This window comes from Triticum dicoccoides, chromosome 5B (assembly GCF_002162155.2).
Source record: "Triticum dicoccoides isolate Atlit2015 ecotype Zavitan chromosome 5B, WEW_v2.0, whole genome shotgun sequence".
Taxonomy (NCBI): Eukaryota; Viridiplantae; Streptophyta; class Magnoliopsida; order Poales; family Poaceae; genus Triticum; species Triticum dicoccoides.
The window spans coordinates 114,380,631-114,384,185 of record NC_041389.1 but is presented as its reverse complement, the minus strand read 5'-3'; positions in this window follow the sequence as shown (position 1 = coordinate 114,384,185).

Sequence of the window (3,555 nt, the reverse complement as noted above, 5' to 3'; positions counted from 1 at the left end):
CACGAGATCAAGGAGGCTAAACCCTAGAAGCTAGCCTATGGTATGATTGTTGTTCGTCCTACGAACTAAAACCCTCCGGTTTATATAGACACCAGAGAGGGCTAGGGTTACACAGAGTCGGTTACAATGGTAGGAAATCTACATATCCGTATCACCAAGCTTGCCTTCCACGCCAAGGAAAGTCCCATCCGGACACGGGACGAAGTCTTCAATCTTGTATCTTCATAGTCTTGGAGTCCGGCCAATGATGATAGTTCGGCTATCCGGACACCCCCTAGTCCAGGACTCCCTCAGTAGCCCCTGAACCTGGCTTCAATGACGATGAGTCCGGCGCGCATATTGTCTTCGGTATTGCAAGGCGGGTTCCTCCTCCGAATAATTCATATAAGATTTTGAACACCAGGATAGTGTCCGGCTCTGCAAAATAAAATCCACATACCACCGTGGAGAGAAAAATATTTACACAAGTTCAATCTGCTGACGTATTTAGTGATATGACGTCACACCACGGCCAAGTGGATGGCCTCCTCCGTCACGGAGGGGCACATCAAGAAGCTGCGCAAGGCCGGATATTTGTCCAGTGATATCGCGCACCAGCTCCCCGACGAGGGGCAGCTCATCCCCACCCCCGGGCCCCATGAGAGGGTGATATTCCTTCCCCATTTCCTCCATGGACTGGGCTTCCCACTCCACCCCTTTGTCCGGGGGCTCATGTTCTACTATGGCCTGGATTTTCATGATCTGGCCCCGAATTTTATCCTCAACATCTCGGTGTTTATCGTCGTGTGCGAGGCCTTCCTCTGCATCCAGCCCCACTTCGGCTTATGGCTAAAGACCTTCAATGTCAAGCCGAAGGTAGTGGGCGGCAGCCAAGCGGAGTGCGGAGGCGCCATGGTGGGCAAGATGCCCAACGTCACCTGGCTCGAGGGCGCCTTCGTGGAAACCAACAAAGGGTGGCAATCGGGGTGGTTCTACATCACCGAGCTGCGTGACCCTGAATGGGCAGCGACCCCCGAATTCAGATCTGGCATCCCCACGCGGCTCACCTCCTGATAAGAGAAGGGCCTGTTGTGGGGCGATTCAGAGGAGCTGACCGGACTCCAATCCTGTCTCCAAACCCTGGTGAACAAGAAGCTCAAGCTTGTCAACATGGTCCAGGTCATGCTCATCCGCCGGATTCTCCCGTGCCAACAGCGGGATTTCAACCTGTGGGAGTTCGATCCGGCACAGCACCAGACCTTGAGCAGGCTCTTCGACACTACGTATGAAGAGGCCTGGAGGGTGCTGTTCAAGGGCGCCGACGCGCCCGCATCCGCTACCGAAGATCGCGGGTTCAGCTCACAGCATCCGACTGGCGAGGTAAGCTATATTATCCTTTATGGGACACTTGCTTTCCATAGTTTGACTCTATGAGGGATCTAAACTCCCAATACCTTTAACAGGCCTGGCAGAAGATGTCCGGACAGGTTAACTGTCCGGCTCCCCTTCCAGAAGACCCAGCTGATGCCCGTTTGACAGGGCTGCTGGTCCAGGCGCCTTACGTGGTGCCAGAGAAGAAGGCCAAGAAGAAGGCCACGGGAACCCGGAGGAGTTCCCGGTGCCAGGTGTTATCGGACTCATCGTACGACGACTCCGAGGCGGACTCCTCCCACGAAGGTGAGGAGGAGAAGAAAGAGGCCTCTCCCCCAGCGGGGGGAGAGAAGAAGAGGAAGGCTTCCCTGACGGGGGAGGCCGAAGGGTCCAAGAAGGGAAGGACCCTTCCTCCGGACTGTTCCACCAACGCCGACGATGGCGAAGAGGAGTGGCCCTTGAGGACCAAGCCCCTGGCGAGATCGTAAGTATCCAGATTCCAGAATAACTCATGTTTTCCTTTCGTCGCATAGCGTCTTCTAACGCCGAATACAAGCATGTAGTCCGCCCAAGGACAATCTCACCGCTTTGTCGAGCGGGTCCCTGGGTTCATCGGATGTGAATACGCTTCCCTTCCAACCGCCTCCTCCCCTCGTGACACAGACGACGCCGAGGTGGGGTCCCATAAGGGGACCAGCCAGGAGGAGGAGGCGCCGGAGGTGCCACAAGGCAACCTCCCGGACCTTGGACCGGACTCCGCACCGGAACCTTTGGTGGTTCCGGAGTCCGGCGGGCGGCCCCCTTCATGAGAAGGGCGAGACAGCAACGCCGGCGGCCTCCGTCCAACCGGAGGCGCCGGATAGCTTGCTAGAGACGCTCAACAGCGCTTCCATTGACGAGGGACACCGCACTGTCATGAGTGCGGTGATTCAAAAAGTTCAGCTTGCCAAGAGCGGGCTCACCGAAGCCTGCACCAGCCTTCTAACAGGCTTTGAGGTATGTGATTAGGATGTGTAAAAATAGTACCGCATAGATAGTAGCCCCTGATGCTCAGTTCGGTGTTCGGAAAGAAAAGCCGAACTGAGGATCTAAAAAGATATACGCAGGAGTCTAACAAAAATATGTCAATATGGGAATGCAGGCTGCGCTGCTGACCTCTGCCGCACTGACTGCCGAGGTCAATTCCTTGAAGCAGAGCCTTGAACGGTCCGAGATCGAGCTCGGCCGTGCCAAGAAGCAGCTCGAGGTCAAGGAAGGTGAGTAACACCTTATTAAAGTTGTACCTTATAGAAAAGGATTTGGTTGCAAGAAAAAATGACAAGAATAACGTGGGTACTCCAGGGGCTACGAACGAGGTGTTGACCCTGAAGGAGGCGGTGTCCGCGGCCGAATGCAATGCGGCCACAGAACACGTCGAGCGAGAGAAGCAGGAGGCGCGGGTGGCGGAGGTACGGCAAGAGCTCCAGGCTCTCGTGGAAAAACACGAGAGTTTGGAGCGTGACTCGAAGACTCGAGAGTCCGAGCTTGCGTCAGCTCTTGAGAGTGCCAAAGCCGCTAAGGCTGAAGCCCAAAAGGCCCTCCAGGAAATCGAGGCAGTAAAGAAGATAGCGGCGGGTAAGGCATTCTTCATGCAAAGCAAGCATGTAAAAGTGAATTACCTGTTACTTACCCGAATTCGGAGCTCTCCAAGAGCGTTCGCAGATCTGCCCCATAGCGTGTTCGATGCTGCCGCGTTCTACAGAGCCGAGGAGGGGAGCTCGACGGAGAAGGTGTTCTGGTCTCAGTATGCTGAGGCAGGACATCCGGTGCCCCTGAGCGACCAGCTGAAGCAGCTGGTCGAGCTCCACAAGGTGGCCGAACAGGCCATGAAGGGCCTCATAGTTCGGCTGTGGCCCAAAGAAGCCATGCCTGGGAGCTACTTCGGTCTGGTGCGGTGGCTGGTGGACGCCTGTCCATGGGTTGACGTCATCAAGCACTCTGCCTGCATTGAAGGTGCCCGTCGGGCCCTTGCCCGCGCTAAGGTGCATTGGGGCAAGATGGACGCCGAGAAGCTTGTGACGGATGCGCCACCGCCGGGCAAGGAGTATCGCATGCCCGAGAGGTATTATAAGGGTGTCCTGAAGGGTGCCCGCATTATTGCGGGTGAATGCTCCAAAGATGTAATTTTTTAGTAGACTCGCATTTTGTTATCCTGTGCGCTGAAAA